Below are 14,208 nucleotides of genomic sequence, written 5' to 3' on the forward strand. Positions count from 1 at the left end.
ATGACTGAATAATTTTGCACCTAAAAAAAAAGCAACTAAAGGGAAAAGCGAGGAAAGCAGCAAATGGAGTTCTTTTCCTTTGAGTTATTTGCAAGCGACGTAGAAGAAGATATGATTTTTTCACATATCGGAGGCATGGATAGGTTTCTGCCGATTTTCGAGTCAAATTGAAAGTATGTGACATTCAAGTGTTCAAGTGTTGCTTTTGCCATCACTGAAATCGAATCTGATTTGCGTGCACGAAATATTATCGATCTTTTGAGGCTACCTTCTCGTAAGATTGTTTTTTTCTTGTTTTTTTTTTTTTTGATTATTGCGATTTTCACCGACTCAAATCGATACTAATCTGAAGAAGTATTATTGAGTAATTGCGGCGAGGGTAGCACATTCCAGGTTACTGCTGTTACGTTCTCAGGAGTTTTGCTACATGCGGCCGAACTTCGTTCTCCCTTGAAAACTTACCATATTATGAGCTTTGTCATATTCCGTCCGTTTATCGTTTCAGTTGCATTAGTTGTAGTTGATAGCGTTCTCTGCAACGTTCTGATGGTTTGATTTGGTTGGAATAACTCATTCATAATATTCCACATCGAACCGAATATAATTCCAGAGATTTTTCAATGGCTTTGTAAGTAGTTCATGTATGTAAAGGCGTGTAATCAGAACAATGAATAATCACTTCTTATTTGTTCGTTAATCTTTTACATACGTATATAGTTCGTGCGTGAAACGTTACCGAATAGATTACACATTAAAAACTTGGGATGACAGGAATGAGGACAAATTCGATAGCAAGTAGACGACAAATCATGTGAACTGACGTAAGCAATGCGGAATAAAGAACGTGATCGCTGAATCCAATTTTTCGTAAATTCGAGAAAATCGCCGCCGCCACCGCCACTACATACAATGGGAAAGTGTAATCTTACCTTTCATTAAACAGTTTTCTCATAAAGAGCGGACCGTTGAAGGATGCTATAGATGATATGAAACTTATCGACAGGTAAATATAAAAACATTATTTTTTTGTTCAAGGTGTGATTTTAAAGCTTTTCTAAATGCCATTAGCATTGAAATCCAAATAAATCGCCGCAACCAAGCAATCCGTCTCAAAAGGCAAAAAGTTAGCACAACAACTTTCGGTTACGAGACATTTTTTGATTCGCGCAGAGTCAATAAATATAAGGTTATATATGAATTATAAAAATCGAGTGAAAGAAACTAAAGTACGTAAGTTTTTTTGAAAGTATAAAATAAGAATTGTAAATATGTAAAAGCACAAGTGTCCCCCTATTAACGTAGTGTTGAATTGCATATTTACTCATTTATACCCTACCCCAGTTGTGGTACAGGGTATATTAAATTAGTGCTTAAGATAGATCCACCTATTATTATACCACCTATAATTATTTATAATCGTTTTCTAGACCGATCTAAGCCTGTTCGTCTGTCTATCCGTCCCAGTAAATTTAATTTAATTGTTTAAGCTACAAGTCGTCATTTTTGAGATATTTTGATGAAATTTAGTACAGTGACGTGCTTTGACTCAAGCACAAACGCTTTTGAAAATGGTTCGGATCGGTCCACTTTTTCGGTCATTGCGTTATATGGAAAAAAATTGTAATTTTCAAAATTTCAAGACAAAGGAAGCTAAGCGGTAGTATTTTGGTATTCTGCATTTTGTATGAAGACTGTCGACCGGCTGGGCCAATTTTCGAACTCCCTCTCCTATGACATAAACTGAAGTTTATAGGAAAAAAATGTATAATCCATAATCGTAGTTTAACATAAAAACTTGACTATACTAAATTTGGACGATCTCGGCCTATTTTTTGGATGCTACCCTAATGAGGATTTCCACGAAAATTGATCCATTGTAGTGCAGAAAAGTCGAACTTTTAAGATGTGGTGATGAAAATCGAGCCATAACTGTAATTTCATACAAAAACAAGAATTGAGTTAGACAATATGGTGTAGGGTATTTAAAGGTCGGTCTTGCCTGACTATAACGTTTTTAATTTTTTTTTTTTTTATGAAGATTTGAAGTTAATTTTATTTTTAACAACTTAAGGAATATCATTACATAATTTGCGGAGATAAAATTGAAATGCTTTTGCGTACCAAGCCATATCGGTTTATTCGGAAATGAGCAAACTGATCGAGCTGCGACATATGTTGCTTCTGCACCTCTAATTATAAATGCTGTTGGACCTTCAAAGATACATTGGAAGAAAGGTTAAAGAGAAAAAAATAAGGAAAGATATAAGGAAAGGAGTAAAGAACAATACTATCATCAGCACTGCTCTTCTATTAAGTCTCAATTAATACCAACTTTATATCCAACATTATATCCAACAAATATTGAGAAAATCAAGATCGAAACATTTTCGAGAATTCGCCTTGACCATACACTTGCAACTTACTAATGGATCTTAAAGAAATGTTCTTCGCCAATCCGCAAATGGTGGACAAATCACTCACTCACCATAAAGCACATTCTTGGCGATTGCTTAAATTTTCCCTTTGCTAGAAGCATTGCATTTGGAGCCACCATCAATCCTATGGACATCTTAAAATCAGCTACATAACACAATATCAATACAATACCGTACCTTATTACAATTATTAGACTTAATATCTGATGTTCCTTTCTAAAATTGAGTCGATAGACTGTGTTAGACTGGAGATCAATGGCTTTTTCTTTTTAGTCTAACAACTTATTTCATTAGTCTAAAATTATAATATAAATAATAATAATAATAACTTTATTTTTCATTTAATTGTGCATTTGGAAGGAAATTTCATAATGAAAAGTTCCCCATAAAATTTTACTCCTTAAGACTTTTCGCTTTCGATACAAATCGATGCAATTTTTGTTTTGATTTATTTTATATCTAAGTTTAAATTATATTATGTTTCATACATTTTAGCTTAAAAAAAATAAATAAATAGAAAATTTAATACATTTTCGATGCAGCACAGTAAGAATTAATGGTATCAAGCGGGTTGCGCCTGGCGCTACACACTGAAAATGGACTAATATTTTTTCGTCTGATTTGCTTTTAAGATAAGTAGAAATTTTTCAAATACATTCTGCGACGCATTCGCTTCGCTTTTGTAATAATGAAAATTATTCGATAATATTATTATTGCTATTCGATTAAAGTCAATTAGATTAATGGTGTAAGAATATAGCAACGATTTTGGCTTTAAAATTGTTTAACATCTTACTTTTATGAAATTGTCTCATATGTTGCACTGGGGAGGTGTATTCCCTTAAGAGCTTCTTATTAAAATTAACTAGTAATTTCAATTAATAATTGAAAATAAAATTTATTTAATAAAAGCAAAGAAATATCGACGGGTGCTAAAAGAAACATAAGCCACCCTATATGTAAGCCTTTTAGTGAAAAAATTATTTATTAAATGTAACCAATGGACTAAATTAACAGGAAGACGATCTTTGACGATTCGTAGGAAAGAGTTGATATTTTGAATTACCTACACTGCCACATAGTTATTAACAGTTACTCATACAACGACTTTTCCAAATAAGTTGTAATGTGGGAAGTGGTCCGATTCGAACGTTCATCCTTGGTGAACCCAGAACACGTCGACGTACAAAATTTCGTCAAAATATTTCAAAAACTGCAATCTACAGGTTCAACACAAGTAGAGAAGATGGACATACGGACAGATAGGCTTAAGTCGATTCAGAAAAGGATTCAGAAAATAGTTCTGAATCGATCTATATCATTCCTGAATCTATTTGCACAGACTTATTACACTCTTGCACCACAAGTGTCGTAGGTTATAAAAAGTAGGATTAGCACTCGCAATCAAGATTATCGGACCTTGTTTTTTTTTTAAATGGTGGAGTAGATGGTTAGTCCAATAAAGTCAAATACATCATTGCTAGTAAATTCTTCAAGTACTTTCAAGATATCCATAGCGTTAGATGTTCCGCCGACGACTCTTTGAATATTGCAAAGGTTTTTAGCCTCAAGCAAGTACATGTTTAATCGTACGATTTTACTACGTATCAAAAACGATAGATAATCAAAAGGTTGGTTGCAAGTTAACATAAAAAGAAAAAAGAAATAAAATTAGATTCGGTTGCGATCGAATCTTCTACACAAGAGATATGAAAAGCGAAGGGCTTCTCAGTTTTCAGTGTAGGCGTGTTCTCTGACCTGCTTGGGCCATTTTTAAACCTTTTCGCAAATTTGTAGGCGATTTTTTCTTTTTTGCAAAGGGAGAAAGATGTTAGGACATATACTACGCAGTCGGGCAAACGGACAGATGGGCGGATGGGCAGGAGAATAGAGAGACATGCTGAAATCTACTACGAATTTCAAACTGGCAAAGAATTTGTACACCATTTATGGGGTTTTTCAAGTTTGCTCCTAAGCATATTATAAAGTTTTGAAAAGCAATTGAAATTATGACACACAATTAAATTGAGTAGGCGTGGACGATTTGTTAATTTTTTGTTCCGATTCTACAGAATCGCTCATATAATATAAACGTTCAAATATTTGTAGGTTTAGCTGTTACAGTCTGTGAGTATTGAGCAGGAAACCAATATTTTATTCCCTTTGAAAAATAGATGTGCTCTCTGTTTATGCAGTATTGTAGGTGTGTTTTTCCACCGATTTGGCCTCATCTTTAATAGCAATCTGCGTGTAAAACCTTCCGATGGTTTCGCCAAATTTTGAAGTGGGTAGTAGCAGCCGACTGTCTAGACAGCATGCTTACATCGATTCACAATTTGACGCTGATCAAGGCTATGCATAGTTCAGGGAATCTCTGAAGGCTTCTTCTGCCCGTAAATAAGTGAAATGTCCTTTATAGACTTCTTTTCATTCGATAACATTATAATATTCGAAAACTATGTCCGTCTTGCTCTGCAGAAACCGCAGGATAGTTTACGCCATTTATTGCAATTGGAAAGCTTCGAAAATCAGAAAACTAAATTTGTTCCAGCTAAGGCACTCACTCTGTTCGTATGTCTAATTTTGCTGCCAAATCTAGAGAAGAATTCGACCACGCTTTGAGAATGAGGTTATGGCAACCATATGAAATTTAATAGTTAAATATATTCGTCAATAAGTCTCGGGACTGACTAAGAAATTTTTCGTTTGTCATTGTAAAATTCGTATTCGTTAATCAATATAGTCTTCTTCAACAATGTTAGAAGTAATTCAAACCTTCGCTAAACTTTCGATTCCCTATTACATAGAACGACTTGCGTAGTCTCTCAAAATATGCTTCAATTTCCGCAAGGATTGCATCATTTCATTCAAATCATCTTTCCCCCTTTTGAGATTTTCAGGCAGATAAGAGTCGTTGGAAGCCAAATCTAACGAATAAGAATGACGGTGATGCGGGGTCTCACTTCATACTACATCGTCATTTTGCTTTTTGTTGCTCCGCTGTAAGTAAACGCGAGCGAGAACGCACTGTCTTTATATATCTCTAGATTATTGGCCCAACTTTTGCAAGCTAACTTTTCGAGTATCGCGAATAATTTGCAGATTTTTCAGATTTTGATATTTTCTAATGTAACCATCCCCCTGTGCGGTGTTGAGTATCGTCAGAACCTCGCTTAAAAGCAGCAAATCGTCAAGAAATTTTCGTTTCCGATCGAAAAAAAACTTATCATCACACTTGTGTGAGTTAGCATTTTCTAAAAAAAATCTACACTTTTTATTAGATTGTACATCTACCGGGTGAGTTCCGAGTCGTGGATAAGCGAAACATTTGTTTCAACGAATGACTATAGAGAAAGAATTCGGTTTAAAGCAAAATAATAATAGTTGAGATAGTGTCTTAGAACAATGATACCCGGATTTTCAAAAAGTTGAAAAGTTGAGCATTTGTCATGTGTTTGTTGCTTCTATCGCATTTACTTTCAGAAACTTTGAATGTCGTTTTCAGAGTAATGCATTTATTTATTGATTACTTGCCTTTTCTTATTTGTACTCATTTTTGTTTCTTGCTTTTGTTTTTTGTTGTTTTGCACCAATAATTAATGCTGCTTAACTTGCTTATAGATTTGGAATTTCTCTTAAGCGTAATACCATACAGTGATGTGTATACACACACACACACACACACACACACACACACCAATACATATTTACCCAATTACTTATGGTTTTGCTCTTCATACTCCAATTTCTTTTATGATTTATGGAGATCCATTAAACTTTCTTCTAAAGTCAAAGCAAAACAAAAAAAAAAAAGACAACAAAAGAAAAAACAAATTTCACTGGTTCGATTTCAAAGTGCACAGTTAAACCTTTAGAGCACGGTGAACAATAATAACGGTTACCGCCCTCCCACCATTAAATTAAATGTGAACAAGTCTTAATATACCACGAAAATAACAGCCCAGTAAATAAATCAATTCGATACCTTGAACTGAAACAGCAAAGTTGTTAAGTAACACACTGTAAATGAGAATGACGATGATCATAATAATAATGACGATGACGATGCACGATGATGGCAATGATGAAGATAATGACGATGACGATGACAATGATGATGATGATGAGAGGCTCTACTTTTCTGGTATATGCAGTTGAGCCAAGTAATAATTAATGTTTTTTCTCCTTGTTGGTGCCGAGAGCAGGGGTAGGAGGGGGGGGGGGGGGGGCATGCTGGAGTTTGGGCGGTGGGGAGGTGGTTCACCATACTCTGTGGCATACAGTGGCCAGTTAACAAAATATGTATTTATATATGTTAGCATGAAAAAATAGCAGCAAAAGCTAGTTACCGGTAATTTATAAACAATGAAAAATATACCGCACAGATGATTAATTTAACTCAACTCAACTCGTAACAGTGACTATATGAGAAGCAATGCCTAAAGGTTTAAGACATTGGCACTCAATTTCTTATATACAGTCCACGGAAAGACTTTTTCGCGACTCTTTCGCACTGAAATAAAATCGATGGCATGCAACTGGCAAAGAATGGCTTCTAAATGTGAAGGGTTCGACAAAGAGATAGTTGTTAAGGTGCTTGTAAGTATTTATTAATCTGTGATTTCTTCAAGCTCAACTGCCAGCGCTATTGCCATTAGGCAACACTATAATTTATATCGTTTGAGTCGAGTTGAGGACGAGCTTTCTAGAAGACAAGAAAAGTAAACGCGGAAATCTTGAACTTTTCACGTTGCGAAAAATGAGGGATGGGAGATGGGGGATGAACAATGATTGCCTTGCCTTGTCACAGCCGATCCGTTAACTTGGACGATAAAGCTGAATATTCACGGATGTTTTATCAAACAAAAGTGCCTACAAGGAACCAAAATATTTTTCGGTATAAAAATGATTGGTTTTGCGAATAAACTTTCCCTTACTTGAAACTATAACAAGTTGGATTAAAATATTGAGCATTGAGCTCAGCAAGGAAAGCTGACAACATTGGGTTATAGTTACTAGAAAAACATCGTATGAAACTATATAGGACTGCCCTTTTTTGATGACCTTTTGCCATTGGACCGCAACGATAAAATTCCTTCCACTTTAAAATTGTCGGAGTTTCCGAACATTCGTGTTTGGACGACGCTAACTGCCACAGTCTAAGTAACCGAAACACATGATACTCTGGCAGCCGCTAGCTGTGTTCAATAGGATGGACGCATCAACATGCCTATGCCAAGTTCATTGAGAGTTACGTCATCTGGTGTAAGGTCATTGAAGATACGAAATTCGATATTGCGCGTACTGTATACTTGTATGATAACTTTGTAATTGTCAAATTCCAGCTATTTTTTTGAACCGGCCGGGCTGGCAAAAGTCTAGATCATAATTACGATTTCATATCGGCTAGATGCCATCCTATTGCTTCGAGTAGAATCTTCCACACATAATTCCCTCCAACGTTTTTAAATTCATCGTTTGAGAGAATAGTCTTAATCGAGAGCTTCTAAAATGAGTATTTTCTTGTAACAAGTTTTGCAAAAACGTTGCCAAGCACCTGGTATCTGATTTTGCGAATAATCGCGCATTCCCCTAGCAGTGTGTGCATATATCGGTAAATGGAAGACTCGAATTTTGCGGATGATGTGTGAAGCGGTTGCGTCCCGCGCAGAAACCAGTAATCAAACATAGGTTATTCCTTGATAGTTTCTTGCACTATTCTTCCAATAGCTACCTGGACCACACCGCGTTATTAGCCTTTCGACATGGTTGCTCAGTATTTCGCTGATAGTTCCTCTATCTATTAAAACCTTTCGGACTAGCGTGTTGCCTAAGTAGTCATCTCGTTGTTGGTTTTGAAATCGCTTGCCAGCATATTTAAAGTGTTGAGGCGTTCCGACACAAGCTTAGATGCTCTTTCAGAGCGTTTCAGGCGGCTGGATTGTTAAAGTGAATGCAAGTATGGTCTCGACTGCATTGCCTTTTCAAACATGCGAACAGGCGATGCAGTAAACTTTTGCTTGAAACCAATACGGAAATAATCTCGTTGGTGTAACTTTTTTTTTAATCTCTGGCCGTATATGGCGGCAGTAGTAGTTCCGTTATTTCGTACTTTTCAGCCATCACTGTATAATTTCTGTACTGCAACGAGTTGGACGTCATCTCAAGCAAATCGCTTCGGTATGGTTATCGCGAACCAATCGCGAATCATCCATCTTACGATGCAGTAGTAGGATCGTCTATGAAGTTCTTTTGCTTTTTGCCCAGGTTTGACGATATTCGACATGGTTGACACAACAAGTTGCAACTCCTTTTTCCCATATAAGTCTCCAAAGTTCCTTTGCATGCGAATATTCCTAATAATTCTTAGTTTAACCGATATTTATTTATGTCCTTCCATATGTTGGGAGCGTTTGATTTCCTGTACAATTTGTCTTGTTCGAATGAAGTGAGGCAGGAAAAACAGTAGAAGTGTAGCGCTGATCCCATTAAGTTGCATAGATGAAATATTTCGAAAGCATTTCGAAATTATTTTTAAATACGTTGAAGGTCAAGTACTTGCTTGGATTTCTATTAAGTCTGTATAGTTGTTACATTTTACAACCTTCATGCTACATATATTATATTTTATATAGCGTCTGTTGAGAATTGTAGGGTATATTGATAGTGTGTGAGGATTGCGTATGTATATGAGTCACGTCCGCGTAAATGGACGGAGAGAAGGGGAAAACCCAAGTTACTTGATTTCTAAATACTAAGAGTAAGTATTTAGTCGAATTTCTCAGCAGTTGGCGTCTTTCTCTTTTTATTTTGTTTTTTTTTTTTGTTTTTTGCTTTTTTTTATTTTTTTATTTTTTTTGCTTTAAAAACAAACTTAAAATCTTATTTCAACTCATTAGAAACCGTATGACTTTAAATAAATATTAATTTTAATTAAACTCGTTTTATCGTTACCACTAATCAAGTTGATTTTCTTAATGTGATATTGAATGCACGTGTTGCACATTTTCTGTGAACAAGCTCGGCCAGTAAATCTGAACATCATATCATCATCATTATTATCGTTAACATCATAAGCATGATTGTTGTTATGATCATTAACTTTATCGTCATCGCTAACATTAGCGCACCACAAACGCTAACCGCACAAATTACACAGTAAAGCAACCGTCAACTTCTTCCTTAAAGGAAAGTGAATTCATTTTTACTTTTTTCTTTTTTTTTTTTTCACTTCTTCAGTGAATATCATTTTGCACGCGTGTACTCACCAAGATATGCCCGATTTAGGTCAAAAAAGAAAAAAAAAAAAAAAAAAAAATTTTTTTTTTTTTTATTATTATTATTATTTTTTTTTGTTTTTTTGTTTTGTTTTTGTATATGCGTGCATGTGTTAACAGTTCTTTTGTGCCTTTTGTTTCTTCTGTCTCTCGTCTTTTTTTATTTTTTTTTGGTTTTTGTTTCTCTTCACATTTACTTGCAGTTGCTTATGCTATGTTTAACTGCTAAATCATAAAACAAAACGGTTTTGGGAGCCTAAATTACAAACACCACCACCAACATGCACAAGTAGTACTTTATATTCTGTTGTTGCTTTATATTGCAATAAAATTGCAATTAATTTTTATTGACAAATTTTTTTTGTCAGCAGGTTGTAATAATTTAAAATTCGATTATACTTTGACCATAAATAAGAAAAGAGAAGAAACTAGTAAATTCACTATATTGCGCAATTAAATGCGAATCTCAGGTATCCACTATCTGTGGATAGGGTTCAGCGCGATTTCCAAACTAAATGCCGATATATTTGATTTATGTATAAAACTTTTAGTTGAATTAATAATGATTTGTTTTTCTTTACTCTTTTTAATGCTCCTTTTATTTATTTTTTAATTGATTTTAATCGAATTTAAATCATTTTTGGAATAAAATTGATTTGTGCTTGAGAAAGTTTAACGAACAAATTTAAATATCTTATCTTCATTTTTGTGATCCAAAGAATGTCATCAATTATGCGGTTTGACGACATCAACTAAGATTATCCTCCTGATTTACATACGGCTGCTATGTTCTCATTACGAAAGCAACGCTAAATTTAACTTACCTACGTTGGTGATAGGCCTTAAAAAAAAAAAAAACCCAAAAAAAAAGGAAAAAAAAGGAAAAAAAAAAAATTCAAGTTTCTTCCATAGGTTTGTGCGCGTATGGCTGTGCGTTTGCGTTTGTATGGTGCAATGGTATGTAAGTTTTAAGTTTTGATTACACCGTAAGTTTGTTGTTAAAGTCTTTTTTTTTTTTTGTTTTTATGGTATGCTGAAAATGGAAAAATAATATTGAGGGAAAGAACTGCGCGCGTAACTTAAATGAATGCCCATCCATACATGTGTTCAGTTTTTATTTATGAGTGGGGAAGTTAAGGAAATTGTTTGAAGCACACGCTATGAATATTAATTTATTTTATTTAAATTAACAATATATATGTATATATATGCACACGTATATATGAATATGAAAAAATTTTGAAATTTTTTTCTTTCTTTTGTTAATGAAAACGCATGGAACGCAATTCAATTCAATTCAATTCATTAATTGCATCTATTGGTTTTTCAAGATATTATTAGAAAAAGAAAAGAAAACCCATAAATTTATTACTATATAATACAAATCGTTTTTTTATAAAATTTACTTATTATACGATTTTTGGTGTTAAGTCATTTTGCAAAGAAAACGCAAAGTCGCAAAGCAGCATAAATAGAGAAAACGGGCCAACAACAGTTTACAATGTCAGAAACTGTCTCCTCTGGACAAACACGCCCCCAGAGACTTTGTCAACATGCATGCATGCATCCATGCATCCATGCATGCATGTGTTTATGTATTTGTGTGAAGCTTGCTTAACCCCAAACTAACAATTAGCCATCGTCGCTGTTGCACAGTGAGATCACATCAATAAAATTGAATTTGTATATATGTATCTATATGTATGTAAGTGTGTGCTTGTGACTTAGTGTGTGTTCACATTTCAAAGTTGAAAATTTTAAAAATGCATTTATGCGCTTTAACACACGCTCAATAAAAGCGATACACACACATACACACACACACACACACACACACAAACAAGCAAACAAACATACATACATACATACGGTAACATATAAACGCAAACAGAAATGAGTTAAAGCAACATGCTGCTGTTTCCTCTCCATAGAGTTGATGATGATGATAGCTAGGAATAGATAGGCTAGCAATCATTTTATTGGTGTCGCTGATAATAATCGCATATATTCATCTACACATACATGCATAAAACCATGTCACAAATCTAAGTAAATCAATATCTTTAATACAATGTTTTTACGGCTATTGTTGTTATTGGCAAAAAAAAAATAAAAAATAAAATACATATGCAACAGTAAAACGACAAGACAACGGGGAGAAAAACTGACATACGAGCAATTGGTTGATGTTATAACAGAACAAAAAAAGCTAGAATGCGTCGAAAGAAAAACTAAACAAATCAAGTAACAAAAAAAAAAAACAAACAAACAACAAAAACAGAAAAAAAGATCATATATCCATCCAGAAGATGACAGTTTATGTGTACGAGGGTAAGATGAAAAGGTCTCAGCCATTTATAGGATGCAATCTATTATGTAGTATATGGTCATGGTGATGGTTAGGAAGGATTATAACGGTTAAGGTAGAGAGAGAGAGAGAGAGAGAGAGAGAGAGAGAGAAAAGTCAGAGTTATGTTGTACGTTCAACGTGAACAAGGAAACATTTGGAAGGACGAGAAAGATCACTGCACCAAAGTAGTTCTAAAAAAGCCGGGTATGGCATTTAAAAAAATGACATGTGGTTTTTGTGTTTTGTGTGCCATATGTGGAACGCCACGGACTAGCATGTGGTGTTGCTGACAAAGCGGGGTAGGCCTTTTAAAGGACTTAACTTGTAAACAAATTTCTTTTTCCTGCATTTATATATAAACACAATGTTGCCCACCTGGCGCCGATGCTCAAGGATACCGATCGAGTTTGACATACTCGCGCCCTTGTCCTCGAGCATTTCAGCGTTTGCTACGTGCGATCAACAGCCTTCAGTTAACTTCTGGAGACTCTCACCCACATATACGAATCGTTCTTTAATCTTGTTTGCAGTGAAATATTTTTTACAATGTAAGCCTAATGTTCTACACATCAAGAAGAAATCAACGCGTTAAGGGACAACATTAAGCTTTGTTGACGTATAGTTTGTACTCTTTGTTCGTTACCCTTCAATGGAAATCAAATCTTTTCAACAAACAAACCAATTTTGAGAGAATCGATGCAATGCGATATGCTTGACAAGCAGCAACAGAAATAGCTTGTATTTCGAACTGCTTTTCAATTCTTATACCTATCACCGAAGGATGAGGGATACGTTCATTTTGCCGAAACGTTTGCAGCGCCCCGAAAGACATGTTCAGATACCCTACAAAGTACATGCATTCTTAAGTAGCATCAAATTTTCAATCGATTTAAGCATGTCCCTCTGTCCGTCTACCCGCCTATGTACTGTCTGTTGCAAAAATCCTCCTTGCAATTTGGAATACCCTTAAGCATGCCCATTTGCCCGACCGTATCTGTGTAGCTGTGATAAACCTTCTCCTGTTCCAGCAAACAGGAATAAATTTGCAAAAGAAAGTGAAAATGATGTAAAAAGATGAAAGGAGACGCCTACAGTACCCGCATGCCTATGCAATAAAAGCTGTGAACACCTGTACTTTTCGTGATTCTTGTTTATTACCCATAGAGGATAGCACATACCACATATGAATTTCTCCTTTTATTCTGAAAATAGAAAAATTCGGTCGCCACCACAGTCAATTTTTTAATAAAATAATTTTTCATTTTTACTTAATGACTGCTTTGGGTCTTCTAGGATAGGTGCAATACTCGCAAAAAAATGCTTTTCTTTGAAATTTTATGCTTTTTCCGGAAGGGACCACACCACGTTGATATTATTAGCACCTTTACAGCCTATAGGAAGTTACAGTCGAATTTTTGACTTGTTGTGTGAATACTTCTTTAATACACTAACAGATCTCTTTAGAAGGGATTTATGGCAATTTAAAACCGTTTCCAAACAAAAATGCGTTCATTGAGACAATGGTTAGGTGGATAAGAGACCGAAAGCGATTTGAAAGCTTATAACGATGCTTTTGCTAAAAAGTTTATGATATAGATTTTGGTGGCGACAATAAACTCGGCTATTGCGTTATACATTTTCTTTCCGGTTTTTTATATCATGTCATAATAGCAGCTAAGGTGTACAGTTGCGTTTCTGTCGCAAAAATTGTCGAGACACATTAAGTGAAAACGAATATTAAAATATGGTAAGGAGTTTTCTATGGTCCTGAGGCGGCAGAATATGGTGAAAAAACATGTCTATAACAAGTTTTATATCTGTCCAACCAGCACGTTAGCAGCATAAACTTGAACGATTTTAATTATTTTCATTCTTCAAGTTCTTGCAGGATCTGTATCGAAGGAAACCCGTAGAAGAAGTTTCGCTTAGGCATTATTTTTTTTAATAAACGAGAGCTTCTTTCAGTTGAAAATTGAACTTTTGCATTCAAGCGCTCCATTGTTTTTTTCAAAAACTTAATGTATACTGCACTAGCTGTGGGCATGTAGATTAAATGATTTTTCTCTTTCCTCAAATTTGGATAAAAAGAGGCGCGGACGCGAAAAGAATGCTAAAGATGGGCCCCGCGTTTTCATTTTCAAATACA

This window comes from Glossina fuscipes, unplaced genomic scaffold, assembly GCF_014805625.2.
Source record: "Glossina fuscipes isolate IAEA_lab_2018 unplaced genomic scaffold, Yale_Gfus_2 1, whole genome shotgun sequence".
Classification (NCBI taxonomy): domain Eukaryota; kingdom Metazoa; phylum Arthropoda; class Insecta; order Diptera; family Glossinidae; genus Glossina; species Glossina fuscipes.